The 25,000-nt window shown below is 37.9% G+C and overlaps 1 long non-coding RNA gene across 1 annotated transcript in view; it reads left to right on the top strand.

Moving 5' to 3' along the window:
• Positions 1-21,735, top strand: part of LOC118760898 — a 25,781-nt gene extending 4,046 nt beyond the window's left edge. Inside the window, exons 2-6 of the long non-coding RNA XR_004997026.1 lie at positions 669-672; positions 2,422-2,659; positions 14,523-14,558; positions 18,172-18,309; positions 21,535-21,735. This is a non-coding gene — a long non-coding RNA (uncharacterized LOC118760898). The remainder of the gene's footprint in view (positions 1-668; positions 673-2,421; positions 2,660-14,522; positions 14,559-18,171; positions 18,310-21,534) is intronic.
• Positions 21,736-25,000: the final 3,265 nt, after the last annotated feature.

Here is a 25,000-nt window from a genome sequence, read left to right as displayed (position 1 = left end):
GTTCCGATCGATACTACGCGTACGCGAGAAAAATGCACGGTGTCTCAAATTTAGGTTAAATCAGTGTTTCTCAAAGGGGAGGCCTATGGGACGGTCGGACAAGTTGTTTTGAGAAAATTTGGTTTAAATGTTTGACAATTCAGCACCGTCCATTGGACGGGGGGGGGGGCGTTTTGCTCACACATATATATATATATGTGCGTGTGTGTGTGTGTGTGTGTGTGAATCACACACAACACATTCTTGGCTTGGTTTCGCGAGCAAAGATTTACAAAGAGGAATGTCCATGTCTGTTCCAGGCTTGCTAATGTTCAACAAGTCCGATTCGGGACAAACAAGCACGACCACAGAGGCTGCATGGGAGAGTAGGCTCAGTGTCCTTGTTTTTCCTTCTTTTTTTTCCCCCGTCTCCCAGGATGGTCCTGCGAGTGTCTTCAAAGAAGGGTGGTGGTCAGAGAACAGTGAGATGCCAGGCTTCACGGTCAGCGACAAAAACAGATCACTGGTATGATGAACGTCACAGGTAACAAGAGATTTCTTTAGGGAGTCCTTGCACTTCTTCTTTGGTGGTCCTTTATCACGGTGATCAGAGGAGAGTTCGCCATTCGACGTGATCTTGGATCGACCATCCTGGCAACGTGTCCTGCCCAGGGTAGCTGTATCTGCAGCAGAGTTGCTTCGACGCTGATGACCCTTTGCTTGCTCAAGGACCTCGAAGTTAGTGATGAAGTCACATTAGTGGATGCAGGGGATGATGCAAAGGCAACGCTGAGAGAATCGCTTGTAGGTGGTGTAAATAGAAGCCCCCACGACTCCCTTCAGACAAATGACTGAAAGAAGTAAAAAACGAAACACACGCGTGCGCACGCACATTCACAGACACACATGCACTGACACACGCACACACAGACACACGCACATACAGATTCATACATACATATTCACGTAGAAATTTGTGATAGTTTTCCCGTAATTATACTATCGTTATATGTAGAAGTCTCCAGCAAACTACCTTTGTGTGAAAATAATGCAAGTCAGAAATCAAGGGAGGGAGAAGATATGAAACATTAAAAGATCAGAACACATGAACAAACAGTTCCTTCATTAAGTTGTAACATTCTGAAATACACCAAATTGTAAATGCTGACCAATGAGTATTGAGACATGCCTATGAATAAATGGTTTGTTTACTTTATATTTCATGTTTTTCACTTTTTGCTAATGTACTTAAACTATATTTGAAAAAGTGAAGGCGGCGAGCTGGCAGAAACGTTAGCACGCCGGGCGAAATGCTTAGCGGTATTTCGTCTGTCGTTACGTTCTGAGTTCGAATTCCGCCGAGGTCGACTTTGCCTTTCATGCTTTCGGGGTCGATAAATAAAGTACCAGTTACGCACTGGGGTCGATGTAATCGACTTAATACCTATGTCTGTCCTTGTTTGTCCCCTCTATGTTTAGCCCCTTGTGGGTAGTAAAGAAATATATATTTTAAAAAGTGAAACATTTACATGAATGTTAATATAACTTTGTTTCACTTTCAATACAGGAAAAAAAGTAATAACATTTAAGTAAAAAGAAATAGAAAATGAAAGAAAAAGAAAAAAGGAAGTTGTTGATGCTGGTGGTGGCGGGGAAGCAAGCTGCAGAAGATGGAACAAACTAGATGCGGTGTGTATGACGTAAGTGATAAATTTTAAAATTTCAAGTTTGAGTTACTATAACAACGACGCCGGTTTGTAGCAACATTTGGAGTTAAGTTGTTTTAACCTTTCGTAGTCTTCCTCAACTAATCAAAGCTATTAGCTGCGGAGCCTACTGGAATTTCTACTGTTTAGTCGGTTTAAAAAGGAACAGTCCAAAAAAAAATATATATATATATAGCGCGCACAGAATTTATGAATTTTCTTCAAGCAATATACGACTGACGGATTTGTGGGTGTAAAAGAAAATAACAAAAGCAGCAAATAGTCCACTCCTTAATAACGTGGCGAAAGAAATAGGGAAGTAAAAAACAACGAAACTAACTAAAATATTTTTTTTTATGTCCCACAAATTATTTTGTTTATTTTATAAGAACCCAATTCCAAACATTGAAGTTAGAATTTCTAGCTACGACTAGAAACAAAACTTTTCGAATAAGTAGCCGACTTGCTGATGGTTGAAGCGTGATGTTACCTTACAACAGGATGCTTTCTATCTGATTAAGAAAGAATATTCAAATCTTTTCCAGTAAAATTAACGATTTTGTTTGAATATTGATCCTGACATATTGCCTTTTTCTTCTTTTCATTTGTATTCCTCTCCTATTCTCTAGATCTTATAAAGGCTTCCCATTTTCATTTCTTCAATAATCATTAACATTTTTATTATTGTAAATACGCGGAAACACAGTTGAGTTAAAAAAGAGAAAAATAAATAAAGAATTCTGAACTAAACCAGTCTCTGACTTTTGGTAAGAGGTTTTCCACAGATAAAGAGCTGGATCTTATTTCCAAAAAGTAAATCGGAGAGAAAAGGTCCAAGAGAATCACAGAAACAAAGACAAACCAGCTCACGGATAAATTCGAGAATGCTTCATATAGCCCCGGTATTGATATTATTTTGGCAGTTTCTGACCTTGTTATTTCTATTAACTGAAATCTTTATCAAATATTATGTGGTAAGTGTACATTTCTTTATTGATGTGCTTGGTATTTAATTGTATTGTTGTGGTTGGTGTTGTTATTAAACCCCACTCCCGATCACCCTGGATTGATGGATTGAGGAGAAAAATTTAAACTAAAGGTATTCTAGCCAATATCCTTGTCTAAAACAGTGAAATGTGGTTTGCCATAGATTTGGCTGCTTTTTCTAGCAAATATTTGCAATCAAATATAGGCTCATATGAAAACTGTAGTCAGTGTTGTTTACTTCCAGGCTTTTATTACATCTCAGTTGGCCTTTCGAATGGTTGTGAAGTTCATTTCAGCCGGGTAGAGAATGGGTTCCTCCATGCAAAAAGACGAGATCCTATTCACAGGAGGTAGGCTTCTCTTCATCGCAGAAATGATCGTATCCATACTCTTACTTATTTAAAACCACTTTGAAAATATTTTAGTGTCTTTTTTTAAATTTTTACATTATGAATTTGTTTTACAAGGTTCTTGATGTGAAACTGTGTGTTGAAACAGCTATTGTTGTATTTCGGGATGGTCATTTTTTTATTGCCAAATAAACACGCGCAGTATATATTCATTCTTCATTCATTTGTTATTGTTCTTATTTTATCTTATGTCCATTATCTGGAAATCTTTCGTCACACATCTGTGACCTCTTCACCGGCTCTTCCACCCACGTGTACCTTCCTGTTCTGTTTAGTCCATTCTGTCTTTCTATGATGTGTATCCTTATCTGCCAGGTAAGGATACACATCATGGATACACATCTATCAGATAATGATATACATCATAGAGAAACAAAATGGATTGAACAGAACAGGAGGATACACGTGGATGGAAGAGTCGCTGAAGAGGTCACAAATGTGTGACAAAAGATTTCCAGACAATGCACATAAGATAAAATAAGAACAATAATAAACGAGTCAAGACCCAATGTATACTGCGTGTGGTTATTTGGCAAGAAAAATATAACAATATTTTAAAAACTTTTCTTAAATGTCTACAGATCGCCTTAATCTTCCATCCGGTCTCCATACATACAAGTGGATAGGTTTGTACTGCTGTATAGGGCTGTTTCGCTTAATTGGGTCCTGCTATTGTTACTCTTCTTTAAGGTCAAGCATGTTGTGTGCCATGCTTTTTTGCTTTCTTGAAATGTTAGAATTTGTTTTCATATTTTGCAATTTCTTTGTGATCGTTAATATTTTGTGATATTAAAGCGGTGAGCTGGCAGAATCGTTAGCAAGCCGGCAAAAATATTTAACGGCATTTCGTCTGTCTTTACGTTCTGAGTTCAAATTCTGCCAAGGTCGACTTTGTCTTTCATCCTTTCGGAGTCGATAAAATAAGTACCAGTTGAATACTGGGGTCGATATAATCGATTATCCCTCTCTTCTGAAATTGCTGGTCTTCTGCCAAAATTTGAAACTATATCATGTGATATTCGTTTTTGTTAGATAATTATTTTGTTCAATGTAATTTCTTTTGAACGTGGTCCCCGTGTAATGTGAAGCTGAAATAAATCTGGAAATAATTTTAAAAATCTGACCTTGTCTAACCGCGGTAGTGGATCCAAAATCTTCAATAAAAGTTGCTGTTTGAAATAATATCCAAACAACAAGTGAACTGCGATTAATACTCCTTTCTATTATAAGCACAAAGACTGAAATTTTGGGAGAGGGGTTTAGACGATTACATCAAACACAGTATACGATTGGTCCTTATTTCAACAACTCTGAAAGAATGAAAGGCAAAGTTGACTTCGGCAAAATTTAAACTCAGAACTGCAAATAATTATAATAGCTTCTTTTACTTAATAATTTCCAGCAATAATAATAATTTCTAGACACGAAAGCGTCTGATGAGAGGGACATTACAAGGATATTTTACAATTTGTGCGGGGAGTTTAAATATAAAAAAAACGAGGAGAAGAAAATGAGAAAAGTATGCACAGTATACAAAACGTGAAACCATGAATGATACAGTCCTCCTGATACAGAAAAGCCTCCAACTTAGATGAACCAAGGGACTCCTCAGATCTACGGTCAACCTGACCACGAAGTGCACAAACTCTCGCTGAACTCTTATTCTCTACTCTACAGTCGCATGCTTAGAGTACTTCCTTTCGACCTGACCATTTTTGCTAGTCACCCACCTTTTGAAAAATTCGCTCTCACTTTTCTTTTCAAGTGAAACATGAAAAAGTTGATGAGGGCCCGACCAAAGAAAAAGGTGTCTGTGCTTAAGCCTGTCAGACTCGATCACCACACATTTTTCGCTATAGTCACCGAAAAGAGGAATAATGCCTGTCCTAGAGGGTGGTCTTCACGATGGACCTGGCCGACAGCCGAATTCGTTCTGCTCGCAACAACAGCTGTTGAACATAACTGCACATGTGAACAATGCTCTGAATATTGCACGAGTGCGTGCAGTACAGTTTTGTCCCACTGCACACATTTCGGACAGTTTCTCTTGGTTGCACTTCCGCGCTTGTAGAGTTTAACTCGAACCAGTAGTACCCTTAGGTAGCACTGCCAGGTCAAGAATTTTTGGAAGTTATGCAACGCATTTACTAACTAGAAATTCTTCTGAAACAATTCAGCTAGTAAGTCTTCGTTGATGCCTAGAGTTTCCCCGAGATTACCTTTCTTTTCACGACTAGTGCTTATATATTGCTAAAGTGCAACTTCTCTCGACTGCAGATGTCAAGCACTCAAATGATCTTCTCCTGACACAAGACTGCTGCTTCATTAAACAAATAAGCTGCAGGAAAACTTGCATTAGAAACGGAGACCATACCTGTTCACCGTGGAGTAAACTCTGCAGGTGATGCAGCAGTTTCAGCGCGTGACTGCAGAGCAGCAGCCACAACAATCCGAGTCCGCTTTCCAGAGCGTGTTGGCAACAGATGAACCGCCTAACCACTGGGACGCGTCTCTTCTACAGGAAGCGAAGTAGATGGTCCAATCTGGCCAAGCGAGTCCTGAAGCAAGGCTCAATAGTTAGGCGGTAAGTTCTGACTGTGGCAATGTAGGCTTTCGTCACTTTTGCTCAGTCATTCATGGATAACCTTCTCTCAGCTCATTTCTAAGTTCCCATGCTCGTAATCTCTTCCAGTTCTGTTCACTTGGAAGATCGAACCACACGCAATTTAACCGGTCCGTCTGTCTAGCGACCTACAACGAACTTCAACAGCTTAGACTTGGCTCTCAGGGTTCCGCGCTGCAATCCCGCAGTCTTGTTCAAATTTATCTTTGCTTTAGAATAGTGCTGATTACTTCCATCCTTGTGGAGTCCTACACCATCACAGCGATACAATCTGCATATGCCGACGCAGTGCTCCTGCACCCCAGCTCAAAAAAGGATGCCCCTTCAGAGTCCTCAACGGACCGAGAGCCAGTATGTATAAACGAGACAGGAGAGTATATTCCTGACGGATGATCGTTCACTTTGACCACCGAGGAAGTGCCACCGTACATTGCCGCCATCCAGACTCTGAAAACGGGTCTGAAACCGACTGCTTTTAGACCTATTGCCAAGTAGAGACAGTTAGCCTATCAAAAGCTTTCGACTGATCGAAATAGATTAGTGCCCAACCAAAGTCAGATTTATTTCTCATTCCCTCTATGAAGGTTCATATGCTCTAGATGGATCTATCGGGGATCACAGAAATTTGTGTTTCCTCGATCACTTCACTGACATCAAGTTCCAACGTATCTACTAACACCTTAGCCAAAATCTTAAGCCCTGCATTTAGCAGGATCATATACCACAAACTCTCTTTAATGTCCTCTTTTCTGGCGTTCTTACTCAACAGCGTTAACACACCGTCATCTACAGTACAGGAAATTCATTTTGCAATCGGTTTCTGGTAAACGTTCGGTAGGAACTCCCTAAACAAGTAAGGCATAAAACCATAAAAAATCATAGTGCAGACCATTCAATCAAGGCGATTTGTCCTTGGCACAATCACTCACTACCACCTGTATCTCAGTTGCTATGATTAGCCTTGTACCTTATACCGAGAGCCGCGACAGATTGCTGAGGTAGACACTGAAGTCCATAGCTTTCCTTGACCTGTCGCTCACTCCAAACAGTCGAGCAAAAATTGCTGTTGTAATGCCACATACATCTGCTTTGAATTGAATAGTAACGCGCCCATATTGGTTCGTCAAATCGTGGCTTTGTTACCATATCGTACTTTACCAGCTGTGCCCGCCGAAATGCTTTCATTCTGTCTTGCTTTATTGCTCGAGTACTATCTCTGACAACGCAGTTTTTGTGTTTCGTATTGAAGAAACGGTCGAGGCTCATTCTTGTCGCTGGGACGTCAGTCACCTCTTCTAGCTTGCTATCTTGCTATCTTGCTTCCTCTCTAATCTCTTTCTCTCTCACACTAGCATTTTTCTAAATGCTACCAACTCATATTAATCGCTCTTCTTAAGTGCATCTCATCACCTGTTGTTGGCAATTGTCCCATCAACTGCTGTTTGACTAGCTTACTAATTTGCCTCTGTAGCCCTTGCACTCGCGGAAAAACGCATTCAGTTACTGGGTCCTTGTTTATGAGTCCTTTCTAAGTCGACAGCGAGTTCACAAAATTTGTGGACTGTGTAATCGACTAGTTTAAAATGTGGACATTATACGCTATTTCTGTCTGATAAACTGACAAACACTCTTTTTGGTACGATCTGGGTGACCTTTTGTATGTGCTACTTGTACACTTTGGCACATTCGAGAAATTCAGTTAGTACTCATTAGACAGCTGAAAATAATGTTTGAGCAGGGTTTCAAGATTTGTGCACCGTCTCCTCCTATGAGTCTAACCGACACAATCCCATTGTGCGTCTAAAATATAATTCCAGTTTCCTACTAGTAATAAGAAGTATGTCCCCTCAACGTTTTGTAGACGTCTGGTCATCCTCCGGTGGTTGCATAGATGACTTCTAGTTTGAAGGTACTGTCTTTGCTATCTTTTACATCCCAAACCACTGGCTAAAGGCCCGGATCTAGGATGATCAATTTTAGCTCTAAACATATGATTGCCAGAAAATCACGGCTACCCCAGCGTCCATTTCTCTAAGGCCCCAAGAGGAGTATACCTTGTCAAAAATGGGATTGAGTGCATGCATTGTAGAAATTATGATCTCGATAAAGGCTACCATATTTATGTTTAGTGAAACCGTTGAACAAGTTATCTTGCTTCAAAAGGGACACCAGAAAGTGTAGCATTTGCACATCCTACTTCGAGTGACACCAATTTACTTAGGAGAAAATAGGAGAATTTAATCACCTTCGTCATTGAGAAGGTAGATAGTCAGCATCCTTTTCTAGGAGAATCCCTTAAAAGGTCCTTGTAATAGAGTCTTGTTATAAAAATCTCAGTATTCCTTGAGAAATTGTCCAAGAGAGTACGTTAAATATTTCTTGACGTTTTCGTTGATGATTAATCTGTCTTTAAAGATTATAAGAATAAGATTCTCAAATTCTCCTCTTGTTTCCGTTTAGTCTTTATATTTCTTTCCGTAGTCCTTCCAACCACTGTTAATTTTGTTTATAATGTTGAAATTGATGACTTCTTTTGTGTGTTTGGTAATTTGCTGTTGCTGTATTTTTTTTTTTTTTTTTGTTGAGTTTGAGGGTTTTCGTGGTGCTTTGGGTAACATAGCAGGTTTACTTCTTGCGAAGGTGATGGCGGTTTTGGGAATTGTTGCTTTCGAGAGAACAGGAAAGAATTCTTCTTTGGAAATTGGAGCTCGTAGTGCATCCCTTAAAACTATAAATAATAACATGTAAATACTAGGCTGGAAATCCCTTTTGGATAGAGAAAGTTTTGTTTAGGTACGTGTATTGGTAGATCAAAGTTTTGTAATCTATCTACTTATCTATCTATCTATCTATCTATCTATCTATCTATCTATCTATCTATCTATCTATCTGTTTGTCTGTCTGTCTGTCTGTCTGTCTGTCTGTCTGTCTGTCTGTCTGTCTGTCTGTCTCTGTATGTCGATATATGCATGCATAGATATATACACACCTATCTACATACATACAGTACACATGCAGACAGACATGCATACATACATACATGCATGCATGCATGCATGCATGCATGCATGCATGCATGCATGCATGCATGCATGCATGCATGCATGCATGCATGCATGCATGCATGCATGCATACATACATACATACCTACCTACATACATACATACATACATGCATACATACATACATACATACATACTACATACATACATACATACCTACCTACATACATACATACATACATACATACATACATACATGCATACATACATACATACATACATACATACATACATACATACATACATGCATGCATGCATGCATACATACATACATACATACATACATACATACATACATACATACATTCATACATACATACATACATACATACATACATGGAAAATCACTGGGGAGTGACCAGGTAGTAGGATACTCGTACAAGAATCTCACGATGTATAGGGAGATTCTCAGGAACCTGTTGAAAACAAAATGGACGCGGAGCTAGATACACTAGATTGGTTGACGGATTACTCTTGTCCCTAAGAACAAAGAAACCCGTGTGGCAAAAAACTACAGGCCCATAGCATACTTGAATACTGAGTATATACTGCATACAGGTTGTCTGAATATGCTTCTCTAAGACCATTGCAAAACAAATGGTGCAATAACTGATGAACAGGCAGGAAGAAAGAGAGGAGTCTGGAGCTGTGCTGGACACCTCCTCATGAACAAAGTTATCTTTAAGGAAACCAAGCGACATCACAGTAATCTCTTAACAATACGGATAGACTACGAGAAGGCGTTCGACTCTGTTCTCCGCTTATGAATGGTAGAATCATTACAATAGAACAAAGAACTAGCTGCTATTGTGAATACCACTGACAACTACTTCAGCAATACCTATGGTTACAAACAGAATTAAGCTATCGACAGGTATAATTCCACGGTGATAGTTTATCTGCAATATTGTTTGCTAACAAAATGCCAAGGCTACATGATGAGATATGCAAAAAAACAAAAAAACAAATTAATATCACCAGGACATTTTTTGTTGATGATCTGAAGTTATATTCTGGTTACATGAACAATATATAAAAAGACAATTGGTCACAACATTCTCAAGGGACAAAGGAATGGAGTTTGGGCGAAATAAATGCTCATACATGACAGTCAACCAAAGAATGGTTGTCGACCAGACAGAGAACATATGAATCATTGGCTTGTATATTTCCCCTACCTTTTATGATAAAAACTATATATCTCGGAATCGATGAGAATGTTGCGTACGATGATGCTGTGAGTAAAACCAGAATAAGAAAAGAGTTTTGCAGACTCCGAAAAATATAAAACTCAGAGCTGCCTGCATTTAACAAGACCTTTGCAGCGCCAGTACTCGTACCAACATTTGGGATATTCGACTGGACAATTGATGAGATCCGCAGCCTGGGCACCAAAACTAGAAAAATACTGACCATCACTGGCAGCGACCACCACTGGTATCAATAGCAGCACAGATATGATCTATGTGTAACGAAGAGATGGCAGCTGAAGCATAATGTCAATCCAAATAGTCTTTGAATGTCGCATTGTATCACTGAGACAACGCCTGCTGAGCAGTAAAAAAAGAAATGCGTACATTACATTCATACTCAATATGAGAATAACAAAATCTTCAGAGTAGTTCTTAAACTGATAAGCAGATACAACTGTCTCATGCGACTCAAGCGAGACTAGACTGGCCTTTGTACCTATCATCATACGTGGATTAGTCTACTTACCTACAGATTTACACAAAAACCTGGAAATACTAGGTTTTTTAAAGAAAGACCAAATTAAACTAAAGCGCTTTCTCCAAATCTGAAGTATTTGCACACAAGGAAGATTTGTCCTTAGAGTCTTTAGATGAGTAGTCGCAAACATTTGGGTGTGTGTTTCGACAGTTCAATCAACACAACAATTCAATCACATCTTTGCAAACACCAGGAACTCTCTTAACTCAGAACGTTTTGTCACTTTGCTAGCGACCAGTTTGAACTCTCTTAAAAACTTGAACAAAACTCAAAGAAAAACGTACATACATTATCCACTGTGTCTTTTTTTTGTATCAAACCAATAGGCTTATGATTTGAGGGTGATTTTACTGCATTTTCTGATAAGTAAAGTTGCAAAAGAGAGACTCCTGCGACGGTTCTTTAGCAGAATCAGTTTGTGGTTATAAGAAATGAGTAAAACAGGCTCCTCATCACAAAGACATGTACACCACTTCCTTGGACATGAGACATTCCCACTAAATATTGTTGCAAAAATAATACAAAACTATACACACCAATGAAAGAGCACCTGTGCAGTTCAAAAAAGGAAGGACACATTGGATTATGTATTTGAAATATGTAATACCCAGGAGAAAGACGAGAGGTCATGACTGGGATGCTTTTGATAATAGTCATGGTTGACCCCAGAAGATGCGGAGACCCCCTTCGGTCACGAATGACTATAGGATTGCACCAAGAAAATTACTCTCCAAGGCACAAGTCCGGGCAAGTTTGTTTATGAAAGACGAGCAGTCACCCATGCATACCGGTCTCCGCTCTCCACGTCACCAGTGTTATCCAAGGGAAAGGCATAGGGGCCGATACAGCTTGGCATCAGTGACGTCGCAACTAATTTCTACAGCTGAGTGAACTGGAGCAAAGTGAAATAAAGTGTCTTGCTCAAGAACACAATACACAGTCCGGTCCGAGATTCGAACTCACAACCTCACGGTCGTAAAATCGCCGCTCTAGTCACTGAGCCATGCGCCTTCACACCCCAGAAGATACCAACAACAAAACAGCTACAATTATATCTTGTAACTCTGCCCGCATCACTTTCTTTTATCTCTTCCAATTGTTTCGATCATTTGCCTGCAGCCATGCCGGGTCGCCGCCTTGAAGGGTTTTAGCCGAAAATATCGCGCCCTAGTATTTATGTGTTTTGAAATCTGGTACTTAAGCTATCAGCCTCTTTTGCCGAACCGCTAGGTTACGGGTGCGTAAACAAACCTAGACGGTTGTCAAGCGGTGTTGAGGACAGACCCAAACACACACACACACACGCGCGCATACACACACATACACACATACACACACACACATACACACACACACACATAAAGAGAGAATGAAAGTAATATAATATAATATATATATATATATACATATATATACGCTCATACATACGCTTACATATTTATATATACACCTTTGTATGTGCATGTACACACGTGTGTGTGCGTGTGCGAATGTGTGTGCCCGGATGTTTGTTTACAATTTTTTTAGATCGATGAAATCAATAAGATATATTATCTTTTACTTAAAAGGAAATAAGGGCTTGTATGAAACTGGGTAATAATGGGAAAAATGGACATGTATGTATGTATATATATATGTTATATATATATATATATATATATATATATATATATATATATATATATGTATATATATATATATATGTATATATATATATTATATATATATATATATATATATACATAGACATAAATATATATATATTATATATATATATATATATATATATAATATATATATATATATATAATATATATATATATATATGGGTGTGTGTGATTGTGTATAGAAGAATATATTAATAAAAGGAATTCCAACCTTGTCTGATTTTCACGTTTTATTTACAATCTTATAATGATACATTATAAGATAATATAATATAATAGAATAAAATAAAATAAAATAAAATAGTAGAATGTTAAATGTTCATTCTGATTGAACTAGTACTTTCATGCATTAAATTCTGCAATCTTCGGGTTCATGTAGTAGTGGTGACAGTCATGCTTCACAATTTTTGACTGTAGCGAGATGATTGAATCTGTGCCTTAAATACAGCTGGGTAGGCTCCAGATTGCTAGGTTTTGCAAACTGTATTCTGACCAATCAGTCTGTAGTATCACTCAATTACTTAAGCTGATTGGTTTAGATGTCACGCTTTGGGCGAGGCAGCAATTGTTGGGCTATTTTTAGAAATGTTGTAAATAGCCTTTGTCAGGGATTTTTATATTTTTATATTTCAATTGTCATCACCATCATTGTCAGCACCTTAATTATTGTTGCTAGTGGTGATGGTGGTGGCAATAGAACTTTTAACCCTAAATGAGATAATTTTCCTGCTATCTTCATCTTGATCACCTTTAGTATTGTTGTTGTTGTTAGTGGTCATGGTCGTAGCAGTGGAAGTAATACCTCTAAGTATTATTATTATTGCTTATTTAGCTTGGGTTCCAATTTATCAATAAAATTCTTTTCTCTGATTCTCCTCTCGATTTCACTTGGGCTGTGTAATTTGTAGAACGGAAATATTATATACATTTTCCGACCACATGTTGCTAGGTGGTTACTCAAAGGTATCTGACGGACCTCTGGGTCTCTAATCTGTTGCCGGTGTACACGTGAGCGTTCTGATAGTGCATTTCCCGTCTGACCTACATATATTTCTTCACAATTTGGGCATTTGATGCAGTAAATTAAATTTCTGCTTTTGCAGTTCATATTCGCGTTTGTGAATATTTTCCCGGTTTTTGTATTTATATATTGGCCAGTATGTATGAATTGGCATGTGCCACATCGGCTATCATTGCATTTAGATACAGTGAATGTTTGGTCTTTGTTGCTAAGGTCAAATTTTGCCTTTGTTAGTAATTTTTTCAAGTTTTTAGGCTGTCTTTTACTAAGAACCATAGCCCGATCCGTGATTATGTCTTTTAATTCATTACTTTGGGCAATGATTGATAGGTTTGCTTTGGCAATGTTGAAGATATTCTGGTACTTAATTTATCAACCCCGAAAGGATGAAAGGCAAAGTCGACCTCGGCGGAATTTGAACTCAGAACATTACGGCGGAATTTGAACTCAGAACAGACGAAATACAGCTACGCATTTTCACCCGGCGTGCTAACGTTTCTGCCATCTCTCTCTCTCTCTCTCTCTCTCTCTCTATATATTATATATATAATATATATATATATATATATATATATAGTTACGCACTGGGGTCGATATAATCGACTTAATCCGTTTGTCTGTCCTTGCTTGTCCCCTCTGGGTTTAGCTCCTTGTGGGTAGTAAAGAAATATATATATATACATTATCGTTCGCATAACATTTATATAAAGGTTATGTGAACAATAATGATAAAGAAAACTAGTTAATATTTAATTTCATGTATATGTTTATATATCTGTGCGTATGTGCATGTGTATATGTGTATGAAATTGATAAAAATAAATACTATTTACAATAGAAATTTGCAGTTTTATTTTGAATAAATTACCATCGTCTTTAGAGCAAAACTTTTGAAAGTTGTCCTCCTGCTTCACTGCCTCTGAGTATCACTAACGCTCACTCCGTTTGTTGTTTTACTCTTCTTTCGCTCTAGGATGACCGACAGGTCACATTGCGTTTTATTACATGCTAGATAACAAGGCAGTGAGCTGGCAGAATCGTTAGTACGCCGGATACAAATGCTCAACGGTATTAAGTCCGTCTTTACTTTCTGAGTTCGAATTCCGCTGTGGTCGATTTTTTTTCCTTTTAACATTTTGGAGTCGATAAAATGAATATCAGTTGAAAACTTGGGTCGATGTAATCGACTAGTCCCCTCGCACGGAATTGCTGGCCTTGTGCTTATATTTGAAATCAATAACTGTAATAAATAACAATGTCGCTTCTAAAAGCTATATCAAAAAGCAAAATCAAAATAAATTAATACATAAATATATATTTTTTTATTTATTTAAGAATTGTCCCGATCGTAAAAAGGATGAAAACCAACAGGTATGATATTTTATTTTAAAAAGAAATGGAATAAGTGGCCGAGAGCTTTCCTGAGCCTGTTTGATGATGGATGTGAGCTAGTTGAGTTTAACTTTAGGTGTTAAGAGTCGCTGATGCTATGCATCAAAATCTGTACGCTGGAGACTTACCTCCCTTAGTCAGTCATTAAGTACAGTGCTTTGTGGCTTTTGAGTTGTTCTAACTCTTGTTTCTAGCAATAAATGGTTATAGCTAAAGTGGAACGGGTGGGGCGGAGGTTGACATAAATTTAAAATGGAGATGGATGAAAGTTTTGGTAAAGGGACGATTGAAGAGGAGTTTAGTGTTGAGTTTTAGAGACAAAGCGGGGCTGGTAAGTGGTGGAAGTAAAGATAAAATTTGTGGGTTTAAGTGGGAGCAGTACAGAGTCACTACAATTCAGAGGAACAGTAGCTGTTGTAGTGGAAGAATATAATCTTTATATACAAATTTATAAAGGTCACAAAAGCGACGGAGGGTACTGACCAGCACCAGCTATTGCTAGAAAGAAGAGTTAGAACAACTCAAAAGCCACAAAGCACTGTACTTAATGACTGACTAAGGGAGGTAAGTCTCCAGCGTACAGATTTTGATGCATAGCATCAGCGACTCTTAACACCTAGCTCAGTCAGTTTTATAAGAACAACTGTTGAAAACCTGTGCTGTTTTTCAAAGCAGTAAAAGTGTAGACAACAGATTAAGTGGGTGGCTTATTAGCAATTAGAACCTTAAGGCAAAATTAATAGAGGTCACTAAAGTGACGGAGGGTACTGACCAGCACCAGTTATTGCTAGAAACAAGAGTTAAAACAACTCAAAAGCCACGATTAAGCTGCTGTGCGTTAAAACTCGAAATCGTATAATTAATCGTATAATTAATTATTATAAACAGCTGGGCGCAATATATTACCACAAAGAAACAGTCACTAAATGTGACTAAGCGTGCTGAGACACCTACATTGCTAAAAATTAGAATAAAATACTCCTTGTGTCGTAGGAAGTGCGCAAATGTATACACATACGTTGACAGGGGAAGAAAACTCCCCATAACCGAAGCGAGAATCTATCGAACTAAACGCTTCATCAGTGAAAGCCGTCCTATCGACTCGTGTTGGCTAATTCCGCTTGTCAGCATATATGTATTTACCATAGAAATCTATGGATGATTTAGCGGAATGCCAATGCGTATACAAAAAAGTAATATAAACATCTAGGCGCAGGAGTGGCTGTGTGGTAAGTAGCTTGCAGACCAACCACATGGTTGCGGGTTCAGTCCCACTGCGTGGCATATTGGGCAAGTGTCTTCTGATATAGCCCCGGGCCGACCAATGCCTTGTGAGTGGATTTGGTAGAGGGAAACTGAAAGAAGCCTGTCGTATATATAATAAAAATAATAATAAAATAAACAATTGTAAAGAAGCGTCCTATAATGAAGAAATATAAAGTACCATTGTACAGTAAACAATTATAAAGTAGATTTGTATAATAGACAATTAGAAATAGCAAACTATAATGAACGCTTATAGAGTAGTGTTGTATGACAAATAATCATGAAATAGAATTATATAATAACAGCTGGCCCTCAAAGAAGCGTTATTTAACTCGTCTATATGAGATTCTTTCTCGAGACGAATACCTCAGTTTCCAAGCTATCTTCAGTATATCGGCGTTAATTATGATATACAGAATGCAAATACTTTAGTATACTCTTTCTTTTACTCTTTTACTTGTTTCTGTCATTTTACTGTTGCCATACTGGAGCACCGTCTTTAGTCGAGCAAATCGACTCAAGGACTTATTCTTTGTAAGCCTAGTTCTTATTCTATCGGCCTCTGTTGCCGAACCGCTAAGTTATGGGGACATAAACACACCAGCATCGGTTGTCAAGCGATGTTGAGGGGACAAACACAGACACACAAACATATACACACACATACATATATATATATACATATATACGACGGGCTTCTTTCGGTTCCGTCTACCGAATCCACTCACAAGGCTTTGGTCGGTCCGAGGCTATAGTAGAGGATACTTGCCCAATGTGCCACGCAGTGGGACTGAACCCAGAACCATGCGGTTCGTAAGCAAGCTACTTTATTTTATAGAATTTGCCATAAAGGCAGTACATAGAGTAAGGTAGCTTGCGGGCTGGACAAGGACATTAATGAGGTGAATGATAATGATACAAGGATGATAAGGATGGGAGAAGACAAAAAACGCCCGCCAACTTTTGCTTCTCTAAACATTGTTTTTTAAAAATACTAACTGAGGTATTAAACCTCTTACAATATTGTTACACTTTTATGGGCAAAAATGTCCATTACAATTAAAAAAAATTACATCAATGAATCTTTAATAAACTTTTTTGCCTCCTGCAGGCATTCAAGCAACCGCAAGTTGGGGTCCTTTACACAAGATCTATACTCTTCCTTTGAGAGGGAGTCCATTATGTGATAGAGGTTCCTTTCTTCCAGTACCCGAGCTGCTACCTGCTGAGGCCACTCTGGAAAACAAGTCAAGTCTATTAGGTCCCGACTATCAAAGGAACTTTCTATATAGTTCTCTACAGCCCCTCCCACACAGCCACTCCTACGCCTATAATGTACTTTAGTATAATGAACAGTTATAAAATTAGTATTGCATAATGAACGAAATATATATTAACGTTGTATAATGAAACGGCTATAAGATAGCAATGTATAACGAGCGATTATAAAGCCTTAGTATGAAGATCCGGTTGACTAATTGACAAGGACAAGGTCATTGGAACACTTTTAAATTAAATATATAATTAAACAAAATAAGAGATTATTCTACTTAGTTTTTGTATCTGGTTTGCCAGATTCCTTATGTGAATTCGTGTGTTGAAATGAATTGTGTTGTATCTGGTGAGAGTCATAGCACCTTAATAGTGCTTAATATAACACACCCACCGGTTCAATTTCCACTCTTTTATTTAATTACTTACTTATTTATTCCAGAGAGCTTTTTCGTCGCTGCATTTGTAACTGTATCAATGGATTTTGATTCTGAACGTCTGTTATTGAAGCTGCGTTCCTATTTTTCTGTTTTCGCTTTTTTTTCTGAGATTTTGTTGTTGTTGTTGTTGTTGTTGTTGTTGTTATTGTGTGTGTGTGTGTGTGTGTGTGTGTGTGCGTATTTTGGAATAAATGAATAAATGAGTGGAAATTGAACCGGTAAGTGTGTTATACCAAAGCATTATAACTCTCTCAAGACAGAACAAAATAAGAGAAATGAGTGAAGTATTTTTTCTTTTGTTGACAACTGTTTCGTAGTATATATCCAGGTACACTAACAACGCTGAAACGACTTTGTAACGTTTACTTGACAGTAACTCGAACTCGTATATATCACGTAACTGACACTGACTCCAACTGAGAACTCGTACAATGAATCTACTGCAACTGACCCCCACAACGACTGACTATCTGACTTTATAGTGACTGAGTCATACCACTTAGTTACGTGGGAAGGAGTGTATCATTTTCACTACAACAGAAATATTGCCAATGAACCCTACACTATGTCATCAAATCATTAATAATCCATACTCTGTATCCAATGTGCTCCAGGCAACGTAGAAAGCTGAAGTCTGAAGGGATAGTGATGAAATGCTTATCGGTGATGCTGGATTTCCTTGGCATGTCTATGGTAAATGATGGCCTGTCTTATCTTCCGAATAATAACGACAGAATCAACGATCTGATACAGTAAGTTATTCTAAAAATATCTTTGTTGTTTATTTGTTTTTTTTTCTTCTTTTTCGGTTTCATTTATATCTAATAATTTATCTTTAATTGCTTCAGTAATTAGACAGCGGTTGTATTGGGCACCACCGAAAATGTTTATCAAACTGGCTCGTCCTGTATTCGAACCCGGGACCTCTCGGACCCAAAGCGTGTATCATACCCCTAGACCAACGAGCTTTGCTCAATATTGTGCAAAAGACTAACATTTTTTTCACTATGTCCTAAATTGAAACCATACCGAAGTTGATTTACCTTTAATTTGCTTGTGTCCAAGAGTCAGCATCCCAAGAGTCATTTCCAGTCCATTCTTTGATGTCGTCAGTCCACTTTGACGGTCTCTTGCTTTTTCTCTGCCAGAATTTCTATCAATTCCTATTGGGGTAAAGTCAATTAAATAATTGTTCTCCTTTAGAAATACCCAGGCTTCCGTTAATATCATATGATTTTTGCTTCTTTATATTCTAATGCAATTCTAACATTGACTGACTTCACCTTTTATCTTTTGGGGATCAATATGGCTGTGTGGTAAGAAGTTTTCTTCCTAATCACATGGTTCTGGGTTCAGTCCCACTGTGTGCCACCTTGAGCAAGTGTGTTTTACTATAACCCCGGGCCAACCATAGTTTTTTAAGTGGATTTGGTAGACAGGAAACGGAAAGAATCCTGTTGCTTTTATATACATGTGTACATTTATATATATAAAACATAAAACATATCGAAGGCGGCGGCTATACGCCATATACAATATTAACTCTTCAGTTGAGTCTCATGAGGGAAATTACTGGGTGGATGTTTAACGTGTTATTACCTGAAATGTAAAGTTTGTAGGGCTTCTTTTCCTTGATGAAAGCCATTGCTTTAGACTAGTCATGGACAAATTGCGGTCCGTCGGATTTCTGAATGAAAAATCAACTTGAATTTTGTTTTGAGTAATGCAACCCGCTTGATGAAGAGCCAAGTTTCATGCGGTTTGCTTCACATGAAAGGTCGTCTATGTCTGCTTTAGACTTTTGTTACTGAAATCTTACATTCTACACACTTGCAAGGATTTCACCCTCACAAGTCCTCTGTTTAAGTCATTTACTGCTACATCTTGATTTAACTCTTTTGGTACCACCACTGGACCGCCACTGGTTCTTTAATAAAAACTCCCTGTGTTAAAATGATCTAAATAAAAAAAACTTTCATCAACTCTTTAGCATTTAAACCGGTCATACCAGGACCATATACACTTGTTTTAAGTTAAAACTGGCTAGATCCAGCCTTTCACACCTACTCTATATTGTCATTCTAAAAACAAACAATCACACCATAAAATCTTGAAGCTAAGAAATAAAACATAATTGGCTCAAAACAATGTGAATAAATAAGCATTTTATTTGAGAGAGTAATCTGAATGCTAAAGGGTTAAATTTTCACATTTATGCTCAAAACACCACCATAATAGTGACAAAGTTATTTTATTAAATCCTTCATAATTTTTAAAATTCGTTGCCACAAAGCACTGTTGGAAGCACTCCGTCGGTTACGACGACGAGGGTTCCGGTTGATCCGAATCAACGGAATAGCCTGCTCGTGAAATTAACGTGTAAGTGGCTGAGCACTCCACAGACACGTGTACCCTTAACGTAGTTCTCGGGGATATTCAGCGTGACACAGAGAGTGACAAGGCCGGCCCTTTGAAATACAGGTACAACAGAAACAGGAAGTAAGAGTGAGAGAAAGTTGTGGTGAAAGAGTATAGCAGGGATCACCACCATCCCCTGCGGAGCCTCGTGGAGCTTTAGGTGTTTTCGCTCAATAAACACTCACAACGCCCGGTCTGAGAATCGAAACCGCGATCCTATGACCGCGAGTCCGCTGCCCTAACCACTGGGCCATTGCGCCTCCACTACAACAAAGTAATGTACTCTAACAAAATATAGCAACAGCTGGGTTACGCAGCACAACGTTTTTAGTAGGCCAGGACATATATGAAGATTAAGAGCAAAACTGAACTAAGTATGAAAAGTAGTTGGTCTGAGGCATTGATGTGTGACGGATCAACATGAGCAAAAAGAATGACCTTGGTGGATCTGTTGCTGAGGTAGCTTTTCCATCTGCTCTTCAGGACTTCATTCACTTAATAGTCCCATGTAGGCGCAGGAGTGGCTGTGTGGTAAGTAGCTTGCTAACCAGCCACATGGTTCCGGGTTCAGTCCCACTGCGTGGCATCTTAGGCAAGTGTCTTCTGCTATAGCCCCAGGCCGACCAATGCCTTGTGAGTGGATTTGCTAGACGGAAACTGAAAGAAGCCCGTCGTATATATGTATATATATATATGTGTGTATGTGTGTGTGTGATTGTGTGTCTGTGTTTGTCCTTCTAGCATTGCTTGACAACCGATGCTGGTGTGTTTACGTCCCCGTCACTTAGCGGTTCGGCAAAAAGAGACCGATAGAATAAGTACTGGGCTTACAAAGAATAAGTCACGGGGTCGATTTGCTCGACTAAAGGCGGTGCTCCAGCATGACCGCAGTCAAATGACTGAAACAAGTAAAAGAGTAAAAGAGTATGTGAAAAGACAGTGAGGTCAGAAACTGGAATGCGAATCAGAAGTAAATTGAAGCTGAATTGCCGAATTAGAGATAATTTTTCTTCTTTTTGCTGATATGCTTGTAGATACTTATAGGCAAATGGTTTTAAAAAATTTGTTAATTGTATTGAGTTATGGCACAGGTCGGGATTTTGATGGATCAGGTTTATGTGTCGTTATATATGTGTCGCAGAAGCAGCATTTCACTGATTTGGAAATGCACGAATCAAAAATGAATCAAATGTGACAGAAGCGACTTGTGCATAGCTAATTCTTCAGAAATCTGGCAATAATTTTACCGGAGGTGACGGGATAATCAATTTTCTGTTTATTTGCATTATCTTCATATAGTCATTTTTGCATTAAATATCACGTTCTGTGGCATTGTTATCAGAATACTGTCTGATCAATGCATAGAGGATTTTTCTTTAGGAGTCTGGTAGAATGCAATGTCATAACAATTAACCATTATGTATACGGCTGCATTATGTTTAATTATGGAATATAGAGGAGTCCTACACCAAGGAGGATAACATCCTATTCATCATAATTGCAATTTCTTTTGAATTTTATAAAGAAAATCCCAAAGACTACGTTTGGTTTATTTGCAGATATCCGAATAGAGAATCTTCAGAATTCTGATAGCTTTTGGAGAAGTTGACTTCTTCGAGGAACAGAGAAAGTGGCTGGAGATGCTGGCGGACACAGCCAAACTACTGGTTGCGCCTCGTGCCTATGTGTCTCTGAAAGAATTCCGGATTCCAGCTGAAGAACAATTTCAAAATAAATAGCAAGTGGTACTAAAATTCAAATGTAATTTATTATCATTAATATAGTTATCATCGTTAATGTAGTAACTAAATGTTTAGTAGCATGTGCCTAAAATTCGAAGGATGTTTGTTGGTCACGTGATAAGAGACATTCAACGACCTTTTCGGCTTTAATTTGAAAACTTAAAGAGAAATTTCGTCATCATATAGAAAATCTTCTCCAAAACCAGACTCTACATTAACGGGTCCAAAAAAGTTCAGTATGTTCCTTTGAAAAACTATATCTCTTAAAGAATTAGAATCCCCAACGAATACATAATTTCCAGGGAGAAGATTTTTTTTTTGTATGTCCACATTTCAGGAAATATTGCCGGAATTTAAAAGTAGACCACAGGACACTTAGTAAACCATTAACGCCTTGTTGACGTCGGCTTGGCATCGAATTGATTATCTCCTTTGTGTTTTCGTTCTTGTTTGTCTTCTTCCTTACCAGTGTCTCTTGTATTGTTGTTTGTTCTTTCTCGAGCCACGCCTGGCTTATAGGGCCGGTTTCCGGGTTTCCTTGGCATATAGGTTCCCCACCTGGAAGGGATGCCGGTCTGTCGCAGGTGAACTGCAAGATGCAGGAGGAAAGAGTGAGAGAACGTTGTGGTGAAAGAGTCAGCAAAAGTTTCGCCAATACCTTCTACCGGAGTCGCGTGGAGCTTAGACATTTCGCTCTTAAACACACACATCACTCGATCTAAGATTCGAACCCGCAATCCTTGACCGCGAGTCCGCTGCTCTAACCACTAGGCCATGTGCCTTCACGTCTCTTGTATAAACGTCATCTATTCAAAAGACAACTTTCAAACAGTCTTGTTCTCAGCTTCTAAAAATGGCGAAATAAATTATTATTTCGACCAAGAAAATCTGGGTCGTTCTATTTAACAAGAATTGTAGTTTTTATTATAATACTATCTTTACTCACTTAGCTGATCGAGTGCTTTTCTTAGCTGGTCGAGAGCCTTACCACACACAAACACACACACACACACACACACACACACACACACACACACACACACACACACACACACACACACACACACACACACACACACACACACACACAAACATATGTTTATGTACATGTAAGTGAATTCGGTAGAGGGACAGTGCAGAATCCTGTTGCGTATACATACATACATGCATACATACATACATACATACATACATACATACATACATACGAGGTTGTGCTGAAAAGTTCCTGGCTTTGAGTAAAAGAAAATACAGGAGGTTCAATTAACTATGATTTTATTCAACATATTCCCCACTCAGATCCATACACTTATTGCAGCGTCCTTCAGTTTTTCGGATCTTTTCTGTTTGGTTGCCAGCGGCTGCCAGTGTCAATTTTCTGTTCGAATTGATTTCATATTCAGTGTAATGATACACCTTTATAGGATAATTAATGACGTGCAAGTAATTTTTGCTATAAATCAATCAATAAAAAGTTATTAGTAATTAAATTTGGAAAATCTTTGTAATTTTAGCCAATCGTAAATCACAGACACATTCATGTCTGTTTTGATAGTAACAAGCTGAAACACGAGGACTCTTTTGCCTGTTGTCATAGTAACAGTTTTTCAAAAGTCTGCGAGGAAGCATGTGCTGACAGCGGTCTTGTTTACTCGATTCTTTTTGACATTGAGCATTGAAGTGGTTGTGAGGTGTGCTAAAAATAACAGCTAGATAATATTGTTTCGATAAATCTTTTAAATTAGAGTTTATTTGCCAACATTTCGCTCAAAGATTTAAAACTGTTTTTCTCTTTTAAATTAACATAAACATTTATTTACATGAAAGAAAATTACTGGAGACATAACACGTGATGTTTACAAACATTGACAACACGTGATATTTTCAGGATGTTGATGACAAAATGTGCAGTCACGCACAAAATGACTACTTCTAAATCCTGTTTCCTGACTGGGTGAAAATGATCAAACTTTAAACCTCTATAACATTTTAAAAACATTTTTCTGGAAAAAATGAAATAGCTCCAGCAATTCAGTTTGGGCAAGTGTATTATTGTGTCAAATTAGAAAATTTTCGGTAAACTTTAATGTTTGGAGCCGCTGGCAACCAAACAGAAAAGATCCAGTTTTTCTAAGCCCTGTAAAAGAACTTGGAAGGTTGGGCCTCCAGCCTGGCCTGTCGTGATACCCTTAAAGCCAGGAAATCTTCAATAGCACCTCGTATATATACACACACACACACACATTAATATCTATCTATCTATCTACTATCTATCTATCTATCTATCTATCTATCTATCTATCTATCTATCTATCTATCTATCTATCTCTCTCTCTCTCTCTCTCTCTCTATAATATATATATATATATATATATATATACATACACACACACACACACACATATATATATATATATAGAGAGAGAGAGGGAGAGCAAGAGCGAGGGAAAGAGAGAGAGAGTGGGAGAGAGTTTATAAAGGGATTCAAATCCAAGCTGTGTTCCGAGGAAGCACCTCTGCGAATAACCCCTATCAAATTTGTATATGTAGAGGGGTTATCTTTATGAAGATAACTATCCACACAAGTTGAAATTCCAGGTCGACTATATTAGTCGCTGAGTATGGATATACTGAAACAGCACTGGATTTATTGCATTTTATTGAAACAGCTGTAGCTACAGTTGTTTCAATACAACATGTGAAATATATTTATTGAACATAAACATTAACGAGAGGAAATATTTATCCTCGTTTAAGCATGGATGTTCTGTTAGAACAAACTATACTGCGGTAGTTATGAGAGAAACTCTCATATTGGCTTTTGGTGCAAAATGCTATAAACTCTTGTATGATATAAACAAGGGGTCATTTTGTACCAAAAAGCCAATATGAGAGTTTCTCTCTTGGTGACTAGCGCAGTAAATTTTGTTTATAGTGTGTATTACATATATTTTTATAGTAGCCTTGTGCATTTCATCAGATTGAGTCTCAAAAACAATAGACTTAATACTTGGAGTATCACTGTATACACGAATGGTTCTTGTGTCTGATATATTTAACAAAGACTTTCTTTCACCTGACGACGTACTGCATTATTTTGAATTATTTTGAACGGATTTTTTTTTTGCATTAATACAGACATGTAAGTATTTCATTTATTATCAAATATGATAATATACATTATTTTCATCATAATTTTGAGTTACGAAACAATTTGTCGTGATTATAGGATTTGTCTTATTGTTAAATAAAAGTTCATCAAACTATTTCTTAGTCATTTATG

Source organism: Octopus sinensis, unplaced genomic scaffold, assembly GCF_006345805.1.
Source record: "Octopus sinensis unplaced genomic scaffold, ASM634580v1 Contig01419, whole genome shotgun sequence".
In the NCBI taxonomy this organism is placed as follows: Eukaryota; Metazoa; Mollusca; class Cephalopoda; order Octopoda; family Octopodidae; genus Octopus; species Octopus sinensis.
This window is presented reverse-complemented; position numbering and strand designations above follow the sequence as displayed.